The sequence below is a fragment of the Bombina bombina genome, chromosome 6 (genome assembly GCF_027579735.1).
Source record: "Bombina bombina isolate aBomBom1 chromosome 6, aBomBom1.pri, whole genome shotgun sequence".
In the NCBI taxonomy this organism is placed as follows: Eukaryota; Metazoa; Chordata; class Amphibia; order Anura; family Bombinatoridae; genus Bombina; species Bombina bombina.
The window spans coordinates 165,258,946-165,282,933 of NC_069504.1; the positions used below are offsets into that span (position 1 = coordinate 165,258,946).

General features: G+C 38.7%; 1 protein-coding gene across 3 annotated transcripts in view; it reads right to left on the reverse strand.

Moving 5' to 3' along the window:
- The window catches only part of ASB15 (ankyrin repeat and SOCS box containing 15), a 141,406-nt gene that overhangs the window by 115,844 nt on the left and 1,574 nt on the right, over positions 1-23,988 (reverse strand). For all 3 annotated transcript variants that reach the window (XM_053716661.1, XM_053716660.1, XM_053716662.1), the window contains exon 2: positions 15,143-15,226. The gene's annotated coding sequence lies outside the window, so the exon portion shown is untranslated. The remainder of the gene's footprint in view (positions 1-15,142; positions 15,227-23,988) is intronic.

The window sequence follows — 23,988 nt, forward strand, 5'->3', positions numbered from 1 at the left end:
ATTAGCGCCTAATCAAAACAACCAATTCAGAAAACCCCATACTAGTAATAAAGGTGATACAATATAACAGCTCAATCTAAATATACAGTATCTAGAGTAACTATTGATAAAATGCAATGATAATAACCCTACATATACACCATGAAAAATACAAAATACTAATGTGTGGTGAAAAAGGTAAATAATAACAACTATATTGATGTTTGTAAATGATACTAAAGAGCAAAAATAATATTGCATCAATGCAATAGCACTAAATGTTTACTTTGCATGGCCTTTTCAATTGACAATATGTGAAGTGATTCCCCCGTTATCACTAATATTTTTTCTTTAGGGTAGCACCTTTGTTTATTATTTTTATATTAAGTATGTAAGTAAGGTAAGTATGTATTTAGTTTTAAATAGGAATTATTTAGGCAATAATTGTAAGGTTTATTTAGCTTTATTTTAATTATATTTAAATTAGGGGGTGTTGGGGTTAGGGTTAGACTTATGCTTAGGGGTACGTTAGGGTTAGGGTTAGGTTTAGGGGTTAATATATTTATGTAGTGATGTGGGAGGCCAGAGGTTATGGGGTTAATAGTTTAATTTAGTATATATCCTGGTGGGGGGCTTGCAGTTTAGTGGTTAATAGGTTTATTATAGCGTCGGTATGGGCGGATGGCAGATTAGAGGTTAATAATATTTAAGTAGTGTTTGCGATGCGGGAGTGCGGCGGTTTAGGGGTTAATAGGTTTATTATAGTGGCAACTATGTCGGGGAGCAGCAGAAGAGGGGTTAATATATTTTAATAGTGGCGGCGATGTCCGGAGTGGCAGATTAAGCGGTAAGAAAGAGATAAAAGTGCAAAAGGAAAAGAGATAAAAGTGCAAAAGGAAAGAAGGAGATAAAAGTGTAAAAGGAAAACGAAAAAAAAGTGCTAAAGAATCAGCCAATAGGATTGAGCTCGCATTCTATTGGCTATTCCAATCAGCTAATAGAATGCAAGCTAAATCCTATTGGCTAATTGGCTTGCAATGCCCATACAAATGCCCTCTTCAGGTCAATGGTTAGCTTAGGTTAATTTAGATTTTTATTTGGTTGGGTTTGGGTGGTGGGTTTTACTGTTGGGGGTTTTTGTATTTTTTTTACAGGTAAAAGAGCTGATTTCTTTGGGGCAATGCCTCACAAAAGGCCTTTTTAAGGGCCATTGGCAGTTTAGTGTAGGCTAGGGATTTTTATTGGGGGGGGGGGGGCTTTTTTATTTTGATAGGGCTATTAGATTAGGAGTAATTTGTTTTTATTTTTGATAATGTGTTTTTTTAATTTTTTGTAATTTAGTGTTTATTTTTTTTTGTAATTTAGAAAATTGTATTTTAGTAATGTAATTGATTTTATTTTATTGTAATGTTAGTTTTTAGTGTAAGGCAGGTAAGGTTTTATTTTACAGGTAACTTTGTATTTATTTTGGCTAGGTAATTATTAAATAGTTAACTATTTACTAACTAGTCTACCTAGTTAAAATAAATACAAACTTACCTGTGAAAAAAATAAAACCTAAGCTAGCTACAATATAACTATTAGTAAGTATGTATTTAGTTTTAAATATGAATTATTTAGGTAATAATTGTAAGGTTTATTTAACTTTATTTTAATTATATTTAAGTTAGGGGGTGTTAGGGCTAGTGTTAGACTTTTGCTTAGGGTTACGTTAGGGTTAGGGTTAGGTTTAGGGGTTAATATATTTATGTAGTGATGTGGGAGGCCAGAGGTTATGGGGTTAATAGTTTAATTTAGTATATTTCGTGGTGGGGGGCTTGCGGTTTAATGATTAATAGGTTTATTATAGCGGTGGTGTGGGCGGACGGCAGATTAGAGGTAAATAATATTTAAGTAGTGTTTGCGATGCAGGAGTGCGGCCAGGGCCGGATTTACATCTCAGGTGCCTGTAGGCACAAAAACCTGAAGCGCCCCCCCCCCTGCCCCCCCCCCCAAAAAAAAAGTGAAAAAACAGAGGAATTATTTTTATGATTATGGATAATAAGTATTTTGTTAGATATGCAAATGTTAGACAAATAGTATACAACACAGTACATTATAGAACAGAGTATGCTGCTTGTTGTATGGGACCCACACAACATGCAGCATAATCTGTTCTATGCACTAATATTTTTTTTTCCTTTTTGCCCCCCACCTCCCCCGATCATTAATTAGGGCACCCCAAACCCCCAAAACCCTTTAATTTTAAATTCACTAAAAAGTATCACCAGTCTGTTTTATTTTGTCCTGTGCATTTACTAAAGCTCATTCTCATATCTTCCTTTTTTTGTGTGAATTAGCTTCATAGAATAACAAAGAGATTAGTGAAATAGGAGGCTGGAGAGACTTCTTAGTTAATTTTGCCCAAAGAGCATGTAAATGTGTGCAGCTTGGCTGTGATTTATACAATTTCCTGCTTCTGCTATTGTATTACACTCATCTAAAATATCTCTCTAGTACCGAACCTACTAGTAATCCCATTACTGATTGACATTTGCCAGATGTCAGTACTATGTGTTTCATTATATTCACCAACCAGTGTAGTATTTATCTTACACATAAGAGTATAATAAAATTATGTGCACTAATATAACTATTATATTTGCAACCAACAAAACTACTGCATTATTATTAAGAGAAGAGGGAGAGAGACAGAGAGGGGAGAGAGAGACAGAGAGGGGAGAGAGAGAGACAGAGAGGGGAGAGAGAGAGAGAGAGAGAGAGAGAGAGAGAGACAGGTGGGGGGGGGGGGAGAGAGACAGGGGGGGAGAGAGAGAGAGAGACAGGGGGGAGAGAGAGAGACAGGGGGGAGAGAGAGAGACAGGGGGGAGGGAGAGAGACACAGAGAAGGGGAGAGAGAAAGGAGGACTTGAGAGAGAGACAGAGGGGGGAGAGATAGACAGATGGGAGGGAGAGAGACAGAGGGGAGGGAGAGAGACAGAGGGGAGGGAGAGAGACAGAGGGGAGGGAGAGAGAAAGGTGGACTTGAAAGAGAGACAGAGGGGAGAGACAGACAGACAGACAGAGGTAGGAGCAAGAGACAGTTATATTGCTTATAGAATTAAACCTTGGACTGTTGATTTTAAAATACATTCCAGGAATATCATTCAAACAGGGGCTCCAATGCTGCACGCCACCTCCTAAAAGATTGCCACTTCACCTCTTGAGTCCCTCCCTGGCTTTATTTATCATGGGAACTCAGGAGGCAATCCAACTGGCAAATGACATTTAAAATGAAAAAGACATTCCACCCCAATACCCACAGTAGCTGACTTAGAGGAGGAGCATTTAACACTAACTGTGCCCAGCTTACCCTATAGATCTCATACATACCACATATAGACACCCTTATAACATACTGAGACACACTCTAGGTTACCCTATACATCTCATACATACCACATACAGTATATTCACACTCTAGTTTACCATATCCAGTTAAAGCTGTGTCACACTGTGGCACTCTTGTGTACCCTATATATTGTATACATATCACATGTGTGTCCTATATATCTCATACCACATATAGTCACCCCACACATAGCCACACACTCTAGTAGTTTACCATATTCAGTTAAACCTATGTCACCCTGTGGCACTCTAGTATACACTATATTATATATTGTATACATATAACCCTATAATACAATGCAGGCTCTCCAGGGTACCTTAAAAACTCATATACATCACACTATATTAGACCGTCCGTATACCGCACTGTCCGCATACCATCTCACCAGCCTAGGGCTCACTTACCTGACAGCTCATCAGGTTCCAGACCACTGTCAGCGTCAGTCCCGCAGATCACAAGGTAATGAGCAAGGCGGCATTAGCTGCCGTGCAGCTCACCCCCCTCATCTTGCCTAGCAGAGAATGACCTGAGGAAGCAGATGATGGAGGATACAGGCTGGGGAGAATGCACGAGGGTACAGCAGTAGGCTTAACGCCAGTCTCCCACAAGACACTCCACGGCGACGGCGTGCACTGGGCAGGCGGGCGGCTCTGGCGACAGCAGCAATGAGCACACTCAGCTCACTTCACTTTCCCGCCGCGAGTCTGAGGGCGGCAGCCGGAATCATGTGATGTGGGCGTGACGCCGCCTGCCCTAAACCCGCTCCAAACCTGCAATCTGCAAACCACGGCACTGACTGGAGAGTGAGTGACTGTGACTGGAGTCAGGGTGGGAGGGACGAGACAAGGGAGGGGGCGTAAAAAAAGTTTAAAAGTAAAAAAAAAATATTTTTTATTTTTTTTTAAATACACTGACTTTACAGCCAGTGCCGTGGCGCCCCTCTCTGCAATGCGCCTGTAGGCACATGCCTACTGTGCCTAATGGCAAATCCGGCCCTGAGTGCGGCAGTTTAGGGGTTAATCGGTTTATTATAGTGGTGACGATGTCGGGGAGCAGCAGAAGAGGGGTTAATACATTTTAATAGTGGCGGTGATGTCCGGAGCGGCAGATTAGGGGTTAATAACTTTATTTTAGTATTTGCGATGCGGGAGGGCCTCGGTTTAGGGGTTAATAGGTAGTTTATGGGTGTTAGTGTACTTTTTAACACTTTAGTTATGAGTTTTATGCTACAGCTTTGTAACGTAAAACTCATAACTACTGAGTTTAGATGGCGGTACGGATCTTGTCGGTTATAGAGTGTACCACTCACTTTTTGGCCTCCTAAGCAAACTTGTAATACCGGCACTATGGATGTCACATTGAAAAAGGACTTTTTTAAAAGTGCGGTACTGACGTTGTGTGGCGGCCAAAAAGGTGTGCGGTACACCTATACCTACAAGACTTGTAATAGCGGCATTAGAGAAAAAGCAGCGTTATGAAGCATAATGATGCTTTTTTACTCGTAATGCCAAACTCGTAATCTAGCTGTGTAATAATTGTTTTTCCATGTTGCTATTGGATCTTATTTGATGTGTGAGATATCATATATTAGGCATCTTATGCAACTATGGGTGTCTATACATTTAGGCAAATGTCTAAATATATTAGATTGTTAGAATTATATTTATATGCATTTACATTTAAAATGTGCTTAGACAATATTGGTATGAAGTCTTAATAGGTTTTTAAATAAATGTCTGTCAGGCTCCAAAATTTGTTTAGCCCTGATGCAAACTTTTCCTAACAATCAATTTAGTAGTTTTAACGATAAATGAAATTATAATAAAATACTTTCACTTCCATAGTGATAAAAAGGCCCACCATGACATTTCACTTAAATTAATTAACTCTTTTAGCCTAGTTGTTCTCTCCCCGAATACATTTTAGTTAAGCAAAATAAACCCTATATCATGCCAGTGAATAAAAATACTGCTGACCACGTCTGGAAAATATTCAGGGCTTTAACAGAAATATTCAAAACAGGCACTTTCTTCAACAACATCCCTGATTTCAGAATCATGCAAAGTCCCTTTGAAGTTATAGAAGGAACATATACTACTAAAAAAAAGAGTTTAACCATTACTACTGTACTGTTATTATTAAATTAGCCATTGGGGCCTATTTATGAAAGGTCTTGCGGACCTGATCCAACAGTGAGGATCTGGTCCGCAAGACCTCGCTGAATGCGGAGAGCAATACGCTCTCCGCATTTAACATTGCACCAGCAGCTCACAAGAGCTGCTGGTGCAACGCCGCCCCCTGCTGACTCGCAGCCAATCGGCCACCAGCAGGGATGTGTCAATCAACCCGATCGTACTCGATCGGGTTGATTTCCGGCGATTCCTGTCCGCCTCATCAGAGCAGGCGGACAGGGTTATGGAGCAGCGATCTTTAGACCGCTGCTTTATAACTGGTGTTTCTGGCGAGTCTGAAGACTCGCCAGAAACACGGGCCCACAAGCTCCGTTCGGAGATTGATAAATGGGTCCCCTTGTCTCCTCAGTAGATTTTTTTTTTTTTACTTGGCAGAAAACTGGAAAAAAAATGCTAAAATTAAAAAGAAAAAAAAAATCCATTCAATAAAGGACCACATAAAGCTAATTGCACAGTTAGGAAATAATCAAAAGTAAGTAAAAATGAAAATACAATTGAAAAACACAAAGTGTATACAAAATAAGATAAGGATATGTCACAGAGTCCAAAGCGGAAGGACTGGAATAGTGTCCCAAAAACTTGCTTGCTTGAAGTGTAATGATGTGATGATCTTCACCCACCTCACAGAAGAGACGGAAAAATACAAAATAGTAAAGCCTATTAGGGAATGTGGTCTGATCACAGAGGAATAGTACTCACACTTTTCTGAGCTATGACTGCTCTTAGGCAGATTGGTATAAAACCCCAAGGCTCCCCTGAAGACTCATGAAACTCAGGAACTACAAAGTGGATTAAAGACAATATTTATTATAAACACATAGGACAGAAATACAGACTTCATACACAAGGTAATATCATAGCATACAAGAAATCGATCTTGAGTCTAGAGGCCAGCCCGGTACAAATCAGGCATACGAAACAGCGAATACACAGTGTGCCAGAAAAGTCAAAGTCCTGTAATATCCAATGCACGTTTCACTGATATGCTGTCAGCTTTTTTTTATTTGCAGCCACCATAAGCAAGTTCTATCCAGGGTGCTGAACCTAAAATTGGTTGGCTCCTAAGCTTTACATTCCTGCTTTCAAAATAAAGATATCAAGATAAAGAAGAAAAATGTATTATAGGATTAAATTAGAAAGTTGCTTAAAATTGCATACTCTATCTGAATCATGAAAGAAAAAATGTGGGTTTAGTGCCCCTTAAATTGTAGTAATCTATATAAGCTGTTTGCAGCATGAGGTTGCGTTATTGAACCTTTACTCTGGAAGTTTGTTGTTTAGATATTAAAAATTCCCAGGAATTATAAGACGGTATGTGGAAAGTTACCAAAGTTCGCTCCTCGTGGAAAGAAAGCAATTATCCGACAGTGTAAGTCTGAGACGTAATGTGTGCTTTAGACAAGGCCACTCCACTTGAACCCGGTGTGAGGGTAATCTATAGGATTGATAAAAGAAAAAGAGGGATCCGTTTTATTGCCTGAAGAAACCACCTGTTTTGGTCGAGAAAAGCATTGCTTAAAGATTAAAGCATTGTTTTTATCATATTTGATATCGGAAGTTGTCCTTTTGTTTGTTTTGACACTGACCCTATCGGTGGATACAGAGGAATATTTCACTCCTTTCTGAAATACATCCAAAATTGGATTTTGGCTGACAACATTGATCGGGGACATCCAGAACAGTGTACTAGCCACTGCTGAGCGCTAGCCTGGCACAGGTCACAGTACGGTGCAATTCCATCTGGTAAGCTTTCTACCATTTATGCTTACAGACCCATTGGGGACATATTACACTATGAGGCACCCTCTTTTTCTTTTATCAATCCAGTTGTTTATATATAGTGGTTTGACTTTTTGCTTTACCTGACATACTCTTCTGTATTAACCCCTTATTTTGGACTGCTTTGTGCTTGTTTTTGGATTCTGCATTTGTTTAATCATTCTGTGCTGCTTAACCTTGTGAGGACTTGACCTGGTCTGTCTAACTCTGAATTCCTTTATTCCCTTTCTGAGCATAGTGACTTTCAGTTAGTTTTTGTATTTGACTATACTCCTGACAATTGCTGCTGTTACTTGAATCACCAGTTCCTATTTACTTTGGATATCTCTGATCTTGAGAGATCTGCATTTAAGTCACCTATACAAGTTCATCTTCATCTGGATAATGAGACTAAACCTTTACTGAGGTACGTTTTCCTTCGATATTTAGATTAATTAATTTGCAGTTACATTCTAATACTTAATTTTTCTTTTGTTTGTAGATGGTGATTAAATTACTAGATTCAGCAACCAAGTTTAATCTCATTGCTCTCTTAGCCATAGCTCCTACTTGGTTACTGTGTTTAATACTGCAGTGTCTTGATAAGGGTTTGTGGTTGAGTTGGGCCACTCAGCAATTTATTCCAACTTGTTATATTTTTAGATACCAGTATTCCACCTGACGCTGGGGAAGATGGATATATTGCTCACACTTTCTAAAGCTCCAAATCCTACAAAGCATGTGCAAAAGTATTTTGTAGTTACCAGACATGTGATATAATTTCTTCCAGAGCAAACAAATGGCGAATATGGGCTCGTTTCCATTTAGCAGCAAAAAATGGAGCCATAAGCTACCGAATTTGCCGACAACTTAACGTAGTTTTTGGCTCCATTTTAGTACCAGGTTTCGATGGAAATATTTTGTGCAGTGCGTGAAGGTGTAAGTTAATGTTGTGTTAACACTTCCATCCAACGTCAGATTTCTCGAATATTGCGTCAGTTGCTATGTTAGCCCGACTTTACACTATAACATCTACATTTAATGTCTGCACTCCTTACCTGTGATCACCTCTAAAGAGAAACAAAAACAAAGATAGAATTATTTATAATACATAGTTTTTAACTATAAGCAAATACTACATTTCATTATAATTAAATTTTTTACTTTATTAACATATGTAATATTTATTGTTGCCCTAGGCATAGGTCTAGTTTGTATTGTGTAGATATGTGCTTGCATATATTCTTATATGTAAATATATATTGATATTTCCATAATAACATTATTGCAACTATTTCTATACATAAGACATTTTTTTCTGCATTGAAACACTTGCATTATTTGCAAGTTTAAATATGTGAATGTGATCTAGGCCTCAATGTATCGACAGCCTCAGACAGAGGGGCCAATATACTAAGCTGAGGATGCAGGCTCGCCAGAAACAAAAGTTAAGAAGCCGACCGCTGCTCATTAACTCATCTGCCTCCGCTGAAGTGGCGGACAGAAATCATCCCGATCAGATACGCTCGGGATGATTGACACCCCCTGCTAGTGGCCGATTGGCTATAAATTGTCAGGGGGCGCATTGCACAAGCATTTCACTAGAAATGCTTGTGCATTGTTAAATGCCGACAGCGTATGCTGTCGGCATTTAGCGATGTCGGACAGACATAATCTGTAACAGCGGGTCATGTCCGTCCGACATATAATAAATCGGCCCCAGAGTATTAACAGTTTGTGCTTTTCATAGGAAACTTGGTATAAGTTAACGCTTAATGTCTTCTAATAATTTCTATGGGACGTTAAAATACTTTTGGCCAGATTACTAGTGGAGCTGTAGTTTGTGCTCGCCTTTGAGCATTTAAACCGCTTGGAGATCTGAGCTTGTATTACGAGTTGAAAGTAAAAAGTTTGTGCTCTTGGGTCCTGAAAATGTCAGTAACAAATAGACTTTGAGAAGTCAAGAACACAGAATCACACTTCCCCTCCATTGCACTTATATATGTATATGTCTATATATGTATACATATGTATTTATATATGTCTGTAAATATATACATACACATATAAATACATAAATATATATATGTACACACAACATATATACATACATATCCATATTTAGACATGTGTATGTATGTATCTCTATGTTAAGCCCTTTTTTCTAACACCTGAGACCTCATATCTTTGAGCCCTTATAACGTTTCTATAAAAAGAATGTAATCAGCAGAATTTTAAGAACCGGATTTATTTTTGTGAAAGTGCAACACACTAAGATCTGTGCAAATCCAGATCTTAGTGTTTTGCACTTTCACAAAAAGGAAATATAGCTCCTAAAATGAATGCTGCTGGTGGATGCCATATTCAGCATTTATTTGCTACTGAAAGACACAAATGCACATGTCTAGCATATAAGTATATGCATTTTGTGATTGGGTGATGGCTGTCACATGGAACAGGGGAGAGTGAAAATTGTATTGACTATATACAGGGAGTGCAGAATTATTAGGCAAATGAGTATTTTGACCACATCATCCTCTTTATGCATGTTGTCTTACTCCAAGCTGTATAGGCTCGAAAGCCTACTACCAATTATTAAGCATATTAGGTGATGTGCATCTCTGTAATGAGAAGGGGTGTGGTCTAATGACATCAACACCCTATATCAGGTGTGCATAATTATTAGGCAACTTCCTTTCCTTTGGCAAAATGGGTCAAAGGAAGGACTTGACAGGCTCAGAAAAGTCAAAAATAGTGAGATATCTTGCAGAGGGATGCAGCACTCTTAAAATTGCAAAGCTTCTGAACAATTGAACAATCAAGCGTTTCATTCAAAATAGTCAACAGGGTCGCAAGAAGCGTGTGGAAAAACCAAGGAGCAAAATAACTGCCAATGAACTGAGAAAAGTCAAGCGTGCAGCTGCCAAGATGCCACTTGCCACCAGTTTGGCCATATTTCAGAGCTGCAACATCACTGGAGTGCCCAAAAGCACAAGGTGTGCAATACTCAGAGACATGGCCAAGGTAAGAAAGGCTGAAAGACGACCACCACTGAACAAGACACACAAGCTGAAACGTCAAGACTGGGCCAAGAAATATCTCAAGACTGATTTTTCTAAGGTTTTATGGACTGATGAAATGAGAGTGAGTCTTGATGGGCCCGTGGCTGGATTGGTAAAGGGCAGAGAGCTCCAGTTCGACTCAGACGCCAGCAAGGTGGAGGTGGAGTACTGGTTTGGGCTGGTATCATCAAAGATGAGCTTGTGGGGCCTTTTCGGGTTGAGGATGGAGTCAAGCTCAACTCCCAGTCCTACTGCCAGTTTCTGGAAGACACCTTCTTCAAGCAGTGGTACAGGAAGAAGTCTGCATCCTTCAAGAAAAACATGATTTTCATACAGGACAATGCTCCATCACACGCGTCCAAGTACTCCACAGCGTGGCTGGCAAGAAAGGGTATAAAAGAAGAAAATCTAATGACATGGCCTCCTTGTTCACCTGATCTGAACCCCATTGAGAACCTGTGGTCCATCATCAAATTTGAGATTTACAAGGAGGGAAAACAGTACACCTCTCTGAACAGTGTCTGGGAGGCTGTGGTTGCTGCTGCACGCAATGTTGATGGTGAACAGATCAAAACACTGACAGAATCCATGGATGGCAGGCTTTTGAGTGTCCTTGCAAAGAAAGGTGGCTATATTGGTCACTGATTTGTTTTTGTTTTGTTTTTGAATGTCAGAAATGTATATTTGTGAATGTTGAGATGTTATATTGGTTTCACTGGTAAAAATAAATAATTGAAATGGGTATATATTTGTTTTTTGTTAAGTTGCCTAATAATTATGCACAGTAATAGTCACCTGCACACACAGATATCCCCCTAAAATAGCTATAACTAAAAACAAACTAAAAACTACTTCCAAAACTATTCAGCTTTGATATTAATGAGTTTTTTGGGTTCATTGAGAACATGGTTGTTGTTCAATAATAAAATTAATCCTCAAAAATACAACTTGCCTAATAATTCTGCACTCCCTGTATATATATAAACTGTATATAGGGCTCAAAATGTGCACTAGTCCACTAGCCATTGGTGAGTGAAAATTGGCGAGTGAAAGTTAGTGAGTGAGTGTCTACAAATATTATCTAAAGGGATATTATATATCCATGAAAGGGCAAGGAAATGTTTTCCTCTAGGGCTATAGGCGCCCCATTAGTATTTAGGCTTACTTCTGAGAGGATAAATAGGGGCAGAGAGAGATTGGAGAGGAAAAGTGAAAGTGGAGAAAAAGTGAGCGTTTAGAAAGAATGGGGAAAAAATAAATAAAGAGAGTGAAGAGAGAGGAAGAGTGTAATGAAAAAAATGGCCTGAGAGAGAATGGAGGGGGTAAAAAGAGAGATTCAAAAGAGAAGTGAGTGGAGAAAGATAGATGAGAGATGATAATTATAAAACAATTTAAAAGGGAGTGGAGAAAGATAGATGAGAGATGATAATTATAAAACAATTAAAAAAATGTTCAGGTCTGCTATGACCACACATTAATGTCAACACTCTCTGCTTTCTCTCAGTTCAACAACTTCCTTTTTCTATTCAGCTGTTGTTTTCCCCAGAACCCTAGTTGATGTTGCTAACTGCTATGCAGGGCCGGATTTACATCTCAGGTGCCTGTAGGCACAAAAACCTGAAGCGCCCCCACCACCCCAAAAAAGTGGGAAAAAAATGAGGACTTTTTTATTATTATTTAGGACAACTAAAATAAATATTAGATGTAAAATTACATTTTCCCTTTTATGGAGATACACAAATACACACACGAATTGCAATATTTGTTGTAATGGAAGCTACACCAAAAATCAATATTCACTTGACTCAAATGGCCATACAATTTCTGTTATGTATAACATAAACAAATCATGTTAAACTTTTAATGCAAAATATTCTAAAGAAAACTCTATTTAAAGGGACATAAAATGTGACAGTTTGCTAGGGCATTTTAATATTGCACTATTGCTTGCACAGAAGTGTGTTAGCCTCTTGCAAAAGAGTTAAACACATAGTCAATGTCAGTTCTGAGACAGCAATACACATCTGTGCAGACCCAAATGGGCTCATAGCACATGTTAACTTACAAGCCATTAGTGTATTGCTTTTCTGGAGATGACTTTGACTATGTGCTTAACATTTTGTTGGAGTTAAACACAGTTTTGTGTAAACAATAGCAATATTAAAACTAGCAGCATGCAAGCTCATCAACAACCTTTGCAGCCAGTGGAAGAAAATGTAAAATGTAGGTCTTTTTTCCACTACATGAAAAGAATCTTGTGAACTCTGATATTTTTGGTACAAAATACACACAGATGTTACATTTATTTTGTTCTGAAATATAAATATAATATGATGTTGCTCCTCTTAAAGGAAAAAATGGAATGTTGTAGATTATATGTAATCCAGGGGTCAACAAATGTGTTTAAAATCAGAAATTAGAAATTTAATTTACCACAAAACACAAACATACCACACTTACTTGATAAAATGACAGATTAACAATTTTTAATGTGATGTGTGTGTATATAATATATATATATATATATATATATATATATATATATATATATATATATATATATATATACACATACATATACATACATACAAAAACAAATATGCCATGTGAGTGGTTTACACACATACACATTTTACAGCCTTACAGTCTACAAACTTTGTTGTCAAAGTGCCCTAAAGGCTGTAAATCAGCAGCTTGTAATAAAGAGCAGAGCAACTAGTCCCACATAACCTCCACACCTCCAATGCCTTTATAGAACAAAAACATTCATCCTGAAGCAGAATTTAACCCCCTGGCTATAAAAATGCCCTACAGCACATAACAAGTGAATACACTGCAACCCTCTCTGGTAGCCAAGGGGTTAAAGTGCTCTGCTTGTTATGTTGTCATTCTAGGCAGCATTAGAAGCCTTGTACAGTCCTAACCTGTTGTTATGATTCTGAAGCTTTCATTCCTCAACAAAAGTATCTGCTGCACATCAGCATGGAGCTTGGCTGTGTGAGGCAACAGAAGTACAGAAAATAAAAGTGAAACTAAGCATGCCTGGCGAAAATGGGAGGTGTTTAGTTTTAATCTTTGCCCTTCTCTCCTTCATGGCTCCCTCAACTGCTGTAACATATTCCCAATGAAACACTCGACTCTGTAAGCACCTGGCAGCACAATTCTTACTAAAATTAATGCCCTCACAGGCAGGCGCCCCTCACTGCAAGGCGCCTGTAGGCACATGCCTACTGTGCCTAATGGGAAATCCGGCCCTGCTGCTATGGACTAATTTTAGTTAAAGGGACAGGAAACCTACAAAATAATGTTATATAATTCTGCACATAGTGCAGAATTATATAACATTAGCTTAGCGCCAACTTTATCTATCAATGTATATCAGAGATATTTTATAACAAAGTTCAATTTTCCAGAACACCGCTCCTGGCTCTACTGAGCCCGATCGCGCCATTAATGTAGCTCGCTCCCACTCTGGTCTGGTCGGGGGAGCGAGCTACATTCAATTTATTTCCTCGATCTAGCATGCTGTGACTAGACAGCGCGCCCGCGATGCACTTAGGAAAAAAAAAGACCTGCTCAGTAGAGCCAGGAGCGACGTTCTGGAAAATTGACCTTTGTAATAAAATATCTCTGTTATACTTTGATGGATAAAGTTGGCGCTAAGCTAATGTTGCATAATTAAATAATATTATTTTGTAGGTTTACTGTCCCTTTAATTTATTACTGTATGTAGCATTTAATTTATGGTATAAAACAAAAACAATATTCAAAAACATTGGATAAACATATGCAAAGAGGGGGGGGTTAGTGGGTGGGATCAAAAGTCTTGATTAACATTTTGGGCTAGTAGCTTAGGGCTTAAAATTTTGAGTACTATAAATATATATATATATATATATATATATATATATATATATATATATATATATATATATATATATATATATATATATATATATTGTATAGCACAAGTAAGATATAGATTATCAGTCCTTCAATTAGACATGACAGGTTCCCGGGGGCAAAACTCTTTATAACAGCCAGGAAAGTGCAATTATCACAGCCAATAAGTTGTCACAACTAGACTGTGCTAAACACAGCCATATAGGTTAGTCTATTAATAGATTACTAGACAATAATAAAAAACAGTCTTGGGTAGATTTTTGTGCTACAGTACAACATTTTTCAAAAACCTCTCTGTCATGACTTTGCATTAACAATACGGGACTTTACTGGCTGTGAAAATTGAAAAAATAAGGATGGCGTATGCTGACAATAAAAGTGTTATATTAATATTTACAGTACAACATATTATATTGATTTTTTAACAATAAAACAATTCATGTATTTTGACTGACTTGGACAGTTACAATAGATATTAAATTCTAGAATTAGGGTCCCGAAATAGTCTTAAGCATTTGTCTGAAATGAGTAAACATATATTTTAAAAGAAACAAAGTAAGAAACCCAGCATCTATATATTGGTTGATGTGTTTTTTTGTAAAGTCAGCTAAAGACGTTTTGCAGCATAGAATATCCCTTTCTATCAAATATATTCCAGATTACAAATCATCATTAAAATATGCATTGCAAGTACAAATAAAGCTTAAAAGCAGCTACATTTGTTGTAGAAATATTTACTTCTGTTTTCTGCTGTGTACGTGACCCTAAAACAAACTGAACTGCTGTATAGCTGTTGACAGTACTTTACTACATATGTGCAGGCAATCGCTACAATACAAAAAAAAGTGCTTTCTCACCTTTTCCAGTATGATTACTGTGACACAGAGGCCTGTCATTTTCTCAGGAGCTGTGCTTTGCAGAACATGAGTCACACACCCTTTCTAAAAGTAAACATGAAGTTGTTGTTTAAATTAAGACATGACCTTGTGAAGCAGAAATCTGAGCACAGTCTGATAGGAGAGAACTACATGTGCATTGCAGGGGCTTGCTTTGGAACACAAGGTTTGTACATTAACCCCTTAGTGACCGAGGACGTGCAGGGTACGTCTGAAAAAAAAAGGCAGTTAACGCCTGACGACGTACCCTGCACGTCCTCGGCTAAAGTGAGTGCTGGAAGCGATCAAGATCGCTTCCAGGCACTATTACAGTACTGCAGGGATGCCTCGATGTCTGGGCATCCCTGCAGTGCTGTTACGGAGTGCCGGGACCGGAGCGATCACTCCCCCTTGAGTGATCACTTCCGGTTTTGCTCCACGTGGAGCCCGGCAGTGCAGCAGAGCATCGGAAGCGATCGGACACGCTTCCGATGCTCTGCTAGTGTGCTAAGTGCCTCGGTGGGTCGAGGCACTTAGTTAGTATATAAATCAAAGTAAAAATGTAAAAAAAAAATATAATATATAAAATAATAAAGCCCACATATAGCGCCCCCCCCCCCTCCCCCATGAGGCTTCCAAAATGGCGATGCCCGGTGCATCATGGGGCATCTGGGGGTGTCCCTAGCCTGTCTCACCATAGGGGCAAGCTAGGGTCACCCAATCTGAGCCTTCTTAGAAAAAAAAAAAATAATAATAAAATACCCCATTTGTCTGATCATGTCAATATTTGTAAATATTGACTCTGATCAGTGTGGATCTCCCTCCCTCTCCTCACTTGCCATTTTGTTGGAGAAAGAGAGAGACCTGTATTTTAGCAGAGAGAGATTTATTTCTTTTATTTGTTAAAAAATTTAAAATCCAAAGGCTCTTTTCAGAGCCATTAACCCCTAGCTTGCCAGTGATCACTATAAATCACTGGCAGTAGCACAGCTGCACTTTTTTTTGCTGTCTGTGCATTTTTTTAGGGGTTAATTTTTGTTGTTGTATTTTTTTTTAAAAACTCAAAGGCTCCTTTCAGAGCCATTTAGCTAATTTAATTTAAAGACTATTTAACCCCTAGCTTGCCAGTGATCGCTATACATCACTGGCATTAGCATAGCTGTAATTTTTTGCTGTCTGTGCATTTTTTAGGGGTTAATTTTTGTTGTTGTAATTTTTTAAAAACCTAAACGCTCCTTTCAGAGCCATTTAGCTAATTTAATTTAATTTAAATAGTATTTAACCCCTAGCTTGCCAGTGATCGCTATACATCACTGGCATTAGCATAGCTGTACATTTTTGCTGTCTGTGAATTTTTTTAGGGGTTAATTTGTGTTGTAATTTTTTAAAAAACCAAAGGCTCCTTTCAGAGCCATTTAGCTAATTTAATTTAATTTAAAGAGTATTTAACCCCTAGCTTGCCAGTGATCGCTATAAATCACTGGCATTAGCATAGCTCTACATTTTTGCTGTCTGTGCATTTTTTTAGGGGTTAATTTTTGTTGTTGTAATTTTTTAAAAACCTAAACGCTCCTTTCAGAGCCATTTAGCTAATTTAATTTGATTTAAAGAGTATTTAACCCCTAGCTTGCCAGTGATCGCTATAAATCACTGGCATTAGCATAGCTGTACTTTTTTAAAAAAAAACCCAAAGGCCATTTAGTTAATTTAATTTAAAGAGTATTTAACCCCTAGCTTGCCAGTGATCGCTATAAATCACTGGCATTAGCATAGCTGTACTTTTTTAAAAAAAAACCCAAAGGCCATTTAGTTAATTTAATTTAAAGAGTATTTAACCCCTAGCTTGCCAGTGATCGCTATAAATCACTGGCATTAGCATAGCTGTACTTTTTTTTAAAAAAACCCAAAGGCCATTTAGTTAATTTAATTTAAAGAGTATTTAACCCCTAGCTTGCCAGTGATCGCTATAAATCACTGGCATTAGCATAGCTGTACTTTTTTTAAAAAAAACCCAAAGGCCATTTAGTTAATTAATTAATTTTGGTTTTCTGTGACAGATACAAAAATGTCACAGAAAAGATATAGTGTTGAGGAGGCGTATGCCATCCTTGCGTCAGAGTCAGATGCCTCTATGTCTGACTCAGACCCCAATTTTGACCCTGCCATATGCTCAGATACATCATTAGATGCAGTCTCAACTGATAGTGATGTATCTGTGGCTGCTAGCCCCCCTGCCAGCCCCCCTGCTAGCCCCCCTGCCAGCCCCCCTGCTAGAAGGAGGCGTGTTGCTGCCATTGCCGCTGAAGAGTGGGTAACGCCTCATCTCCAGAGGCCAGATATCCCACCCTTCACAGCAAATGCTGGCATAAATATAGATGTGGCAGGTTTTAGCCCCCAACAGTTTCTGGAGGTGTTTCTGGGTGATGATGTATTGGGGAACATTGTCGCCCAAACTAATTTATATGCCCATCAGTACCGTGCTGCAAAGCCTGAAACATATTTGGCAAAGCAGCAATGGGCCCCCATCAATGTGCCAGAATTTAAAAAATTCTGGGCATTGACTATGCTGATGGGCATCATAAAGAAACCCTCCGTTCGCTCCTACTGGAGCAGTAGCCCCATCTGCTCTACCCCCATTTTCTCCCAGAGTATGTCGAGGCAGAGATATGAAATGATTCTTCATTTCATGCACTTCAGCGACAACAGCCTGTGCCCCCCTAGGGAGCATCCCCAATTTGACAGGCTGTATAAAATCCGCCCCCTGATTACCCACTTTTCTGCCAGGTTTGCAGAGGCTTATACACCTGGAAGGAATATATGCGTTGATGAATCCCTGATGAAGTATAAGGGAAGGCTGGGATTCAAGCAGTATATTCCTTCCAAGCGCTCCAGGTATGGGGTAAAGGTGTATAAGCTCTGTGAGAGCGAGACTGGGTATACTCAGGCCTTCCGGGTGTATGAGGGAAAGGATAGCCACCTTGACCCTCCAGGTTGCCCAGAACATATGGGAACCACTGGCAAGATTGTCTGGGACCTGATATTACCCCTAATGAACAAAGGGTATCACTTGTACTTAGACAATTTTTATACAAGTGTCCTTTTGTTCAAGCTACTGTATTGCTTTGATACAGTAGCTTGCGGTACTATTAAAAAGAACCGCAAAGGTTTCCCAGGACAACTTGTACGCACCCGGCTACGAAGGGGGGAGACCTCTGCTCTGCGCCAAGAGGAGCTGTTGGCACTGAAGTACAGAGACAAGAAGGATGTATACCTTCTTACCACCATCCACACAGAGAGGACGGTGGCGGTCTCTGTACGTGGCAGAGCTGAGATCATAAGGAAGCCAGTGTGCATCAAATCTTATAACCGGCATATGGGTGGGGTTGATCTGGCAGATCAGCTGCTGCAGCCCTACCTAATTATGCGGAAGACAAGGGCCTGGTACAAAAAGGTTGCAATTTACCTAATGCAGATTGCAACCCACAACGCTTTTTTGTTGTTCAAAAAAGCAAACCCCGGAATGAAACTGACTTTTTTACAATTTCAGCTCCAGATCATTTCGGGGATTTTGTACCATGATGCACCTGCTCCCCGGGCGGTGATGGGAGAGAGCAGAGTTGGGGCTACTCATTTTATTTTTAAAATCCCCCCTACTGCCGCAAAGCAGAGACCACAAAAAAAATGCAGAGTCTGTACCAAGAGGGGGCAGAGAAGGGACACTGTATATCACTGTCCTGATTGCCCTGGACAGCCTGGACTCTGCATTGGGGACTGCTTCAAGCGGTACCATACAATGGTCAATTTTTAAAAAATAAATAAATTTGCTGTTATTTTTTTTTTGTTATGTTTACTGTTAAATTTTTTGTTATTTTTTTACTTTTAATATGCCAGATTTTTACATTTCACTAATATATTTTTTTTTCTAAAATGGGGCTGTTCTTTTTTTTTTTTTTTACAAAAACCCCTGTCAAACCTATGCATGGGGACATAGGTGTACTCAGGGTGCCTAGCAGAAAACAACCTGTAGTATTTTTTTTTGCACTAACTTACAACAGTCTCTCCTAAATCATAGTCAAAAAGCAATGTGTGTGTAAAAATGAAAATTGAAAAAATGCCACCATACACTTTCTCCAATTTTTTTAGCTAAAACAGTTACTTCAAATGCATCAAAGCACACCATATACAATACCTTGGGGTGTCAACATTTCAAAAATATGCACATTCATGGCAATAAATAAAAGTGGGGTTTACAATAGGCCCCAAACTAAAGATAGGCCTATCAGAAGAAATACTCTCACTTAATAACTAAAATCACAAGTCATAAAATTGTAACATAACCTTCCCAAAATCCTGGCAAACCTATGCATGGGGGGCATAGGTGTACTCAGGGTGCCTAGCAGAAAACAACCTGAAGTATTTTTTTGCACTAACTTACAACAGTCTCTCCTAAATCATAGTCAAAAAGCAATGTGTGTGTAAAAATGAAAATTGAAAAAATGCCACCATACACTTTCTCCAATTTTTTTAGCTAAAACAGTTACATCAAATGCATCAAAGCACACCATATACAATACCTTGGGGTGTCAACATTTCAAAAATATGCACATTCATGGAAACAAATAAATTGGGGTATGTTAAAATACCCCCAAAAAGACAATAGGCAAAGAAAATATGTTAAATGTGAAAAAAAAATCACAAACGCATGTTGGACATTTGGCATTACACCCCCCGAACAAGCCAAGAAACTTATGCATAGGTGGTATCACTGTACTCAGGAGATGTTGGTGAACACATATTGGGGTCTTCTTTGGCAGTAACACATAACAGGAGCTGAGAATTCATGTCTAAAGTACAATGTGTGTGAAAAATAACACACAAAAAATGACTGCCTAATAGTTTGACAAAGAATTAGTGCATGGAAAGTGTTAAAATACCAGCATTTGAAATACCCTAGGGTGTCTACTTTTCAAAAATATATGGTTTGATGGGGGTAAATTACATTGGCCGGCTTCAGAAATGTCCTACATAGGACATGGGTGCATGGGATGTGAAAATTCCAAGTTGAAAAACTGGAATGCGCCCCCTAAAAATAAGGCCTTTTAGCCCCCAGAGAACCCAACACACCTATACATGGGTGGTATCACTGTACTCAGGAGATGTTGTTGAATACATATTGAGGTTTTTTTTGGCAGTAACACATAACAGGGACTGAGAATATATGCCTAAAGTACAATGTGTGTGAAAAATAATGCAAAAAAATGACTACCTAAAAGTTTGACAAAGACTAGTGGTTGAATTAGTGCATGGAAAGTGTTAAAATACCAGCATTTGAAATACCCTAGGGTGTCTACTTTTCAAAAATATATGGTTTGATGGGGGTAATTTACATTGGCCGGCTTCAGAAATGTCCCAAATAGGACATGGGTGCATGATGACAGATGTGAAAATTCCAAGTTGAAAAACTGGAATGCGCCCCCTAAAATTAAGGCCTTTTAGCCCCCAGAGAACCCGACACACCTATACATGGGGGGTATCACTGTACTCAGGAGATGTTGTTGAATACATATTGAGGTTTTTTTTGGCAGTAACACATAACAGGGACTGAGAATATATGCCTAAAGTACAATGTGTGTGAAAAATAATGCAAAAAAATGACTACCTAAAAGTTTGACAAAGACTAGTGGTTGAATTAGTGCATGGAAAGTGTTAAAATACCAGCATTTGAAATACCCTAGGGTGTCTACTTTTCAAAAATATATGGTTTGATGGGGGTAATTTACATTGGCCGGCTTCAGAAATGTCCCAAATAGGACATGGGTGCATGATGACAGATGTGAAAATTCCAAGTTGAAAAACTGGAATGCGCCCCCTAAAATTAAGGCCTTTTAGCCCCCAGAGAACCCGACACACCTATACATGGGGGGTATCACTGTACTCAGGAGATGTTGTTGAATACATATTGAGGTTTTTTTTGGCAGTAACACATAACAGGGACTGAGAATATATGCCTAAAGTACAATGTGTGTGAAAAATAATGCAAAAAAATGACTACCTAAAAGTTTGACAAAGACTAGTGGTTGAATTAGTGCATGGAAAGTGTTAAAATACCAGCATTTGAAATACCCTAGGGTGTCTACTTTTCAAAAATATATGGTTTGATGGGGGTAATTTACATTGGCCGGCTTCAGAAATGTCCCAAATAGGACATGGGTGCATGATGACAGATGTGAAAATTCCAAGTTGAAAAACTGGAATGCGCCCCCTAAAATTAAGGCCTTTTAGCCCCCAGAGAACCCGACACACCTATACATGGGGGGTATCACTGTACTCAGGAGATGTTGTTGAATACATATTGAGGTTTTTTTTGGCAGTAACACATAACAGGGACTGAGAATATATGCCTAAAGTACAATGTGTGTGAAAAATAATGCAAAAAAATGACTACCTAAAAGTTTGACAAAGACTAGTGGTTGAATTAGTGCATGGAAAGTGTTAAAATACCAGCATTTGAAATACCCTAGGGTGTCTACTTTTCAAAAATATATGGTTTGATGGGGGTAATTTACATTGGCCGGCTTCAGAAATGTCCCAAATAGGACATGGGTGCATGATGACAGATGTGAAAATTCCAAGTTGAAAAACTGGAATGCGCCCCCTAAAATTAAGGCCTTTTAGCCCCCAGAGAACCCGACACACCTATACATGGGGGGTATCACTGTACTCAGGAGATGTTGTTGAATACATATTGAGGTTTTTTTTGGCAGTAACACATAACAGGGACTGAGAATATATGCCTAAAGTACAATGTGTGTGAAAAATAATGCAAAAAAATGACTACCTAAAAGTTTGACAAAGACTAGTGGTTGAATTAGTGCATGGAAAGTGTTAAAATACCAGCATTTGAAATACCCTAGGGTGTCTACTTTTCAAAAATATATGGTTTGATGGGGGTAATTTACATTGGCCGGCTTCAGAAATGTCCCAAATAGGACATGGGTGCATGATGACAGATGTGAAAATTCCAAGTTGAAAAACTGGAATGCGCCCCCTAAAATTAAGGCCTTTTAGCCCCCAGAGAACCCGACACACCTATACATGGGGGGTATCACTGTACTCAGGAGATGTTGTTGAATACATATTGAGGTTTTTTTTGGCAGTAACACATAACAGGGACTGAGAATATATGCCTAAAGTACAATGTGTGTGAAAAATAATGCAAAAAAATGACTACCTAAAAGTTTGACAAAGACTAGTGGTTGAATTAGTGCATGGAAAGTGTTAAAATACCAGCATTTGAAATACCCTAGGGTGTCTACTTTTCAAAAATATATGGTTTGATGGGGGTAATTTACATTGGCCGGCTTCAGAAATGTCCCAAATAGGACATGGGTGCATGATGACAGATGTGAAAATTCCAAGTTGAAAAACTGGAATGCGCCCCCTAAAATTAAGGCCTTTTAGCCCCCAGAGAACCCGACACACCTATACATGGGGGGTATCACTGTACTCAGGAGATGTTGTTGAATACATATTGAGGTTTTTTTTGGCAGTAACACATAACAGGGACTGAGAATATATGCCTAAAGTACAATGTGTGTGAAAAATAATGCAAAAAAATGACTACCTAAAAGTTTGACAAAGACTAGTGGTTGAATTAGTGCATGGAAAGTGTTAAAATACCAGCATTTGAAATACCCTAGGGTGTCTACTTTTCAAAAATATATGGTTTGATGGGGGTAATTTACATTGGCCGGCTTCAGAAATGTCCCAAATAGGACATGGGTGCATGATGACAGATGTGAAAATTCCAAGTTGAAAAACTGGAATGCGCCCCCTAAAATTAAGGCCTTTTAGCCCCCAGAGAACCCGACACACCTATACATGGGGGGTATCACTGTACTCAGGAGATGTTGTTGAATACATATTGAGGTTTTTTTTGGCAGTAACACATAACAGGGACTGAGAATATATGCCTAAAGTACAATGTGTGTGAAAAATAATGCAAAAAAATGACTACCTAAAAGTTTGACAAAGACTAGTGGTTGAATTAGTGCATGGAAAGTGTTAAAATACCAGCATTTGAAATACCCTAGGGTGTCTACTTTTCAAAAATATATGGTTTGATGGGGGTAATTTACATTGGCCGGCTTCAGAAATGTCCCAAATAGGACATGGGTGCATGATGACAGATGTGAAAATTCCAAGTTGAAAAACTGGAATGCGCCCCCTAAAATTAAGGCCTTTTAGCCCCCAGAGAACCCGACGCACCTATACATGGGGGGTATCACTGTACTCAGGAGATGTTGTTGAATACATATTGAGGTTTTTTTTGGCAGTAACACATAACAGGGACTGAGAATATATGCCTAAAGTACAATGTGTGTGAAAAATAATGCAAAAAAATGACTACCTAAAAGTTTGACAAAGACTAGTGGTTGAATTAGTGCATGGAAAGTGTTAAAATACCAGCATTTGAAATACCCTAGGGTGTCTACTTTTCAAAAATATATGGTTTGATGGGGGTAATTTACATTGGCCGGCTTCAGAAATGTCCCAAATAGGACATGGGTGCATGATGACAGATGTGAAAATTCCAAGTTGAAAAACTGGAATGCGCCCCCTAAAATTAAGGCCTTTTAGCCCCCAGAGAACCCGACACACCTATACATGGGGGGTATCACTGTACTCAGGAGATGTTGTTGAATACATATTGAGGTTTTTTTTGGCAGTAACACATAACAGGGACTGAGAATATATGCCTAAAGTACAATGTGTGTGAAAAATAATGCAAAAAAATGACTACCTAAAAGTTTGACAAAGACTAGTGG